The sequence below is a fragment of the Pterocles gutturalis genome, unplaced genomic scaffold, assembly GCF_000699245.1.
Source record: "Pterocles gutturalis isolate BGI_N339 unplaced genomic scaffold, ASM69924v1 scaffold6874, whole genome shotgun sequence".
Lineage (NCBI taxonomy): Eukaryota > Metazoa > Chordata > Aves > Pterocliformes > Pteroclidae > Pterocles > Pterocles gutturalis.
The window spans coordinates 32643-32862 of record NW_010135579.1 but is presented as its reverse complement, the minus strand read 5'-3'; positions in this window follow the sequence as shown (position 1 = coordinate 32862).

Genomic DNA, 220 nt, shown 5'->3' with positions numbered 1-220 from the left:
TCTCTTTTCTGGAAAGTTCTTTGAAAGCGAGAAGGCTCGAGGGCAGAAGGAGCAGGCACCTGTTCCCAGCTGTTATCTTTGGGAGGGTGCTCTCGGTGGGAGGCTGGGCACGCCATGCAGCGGGTTACTGGGGGGTCAGCAGCCAAGCAGCACCGGACCCACCACTCCCTGTCAAACCCATCACGGGCAGCGGCCGCCGGCCCGCCTAACCTTCCTGGTG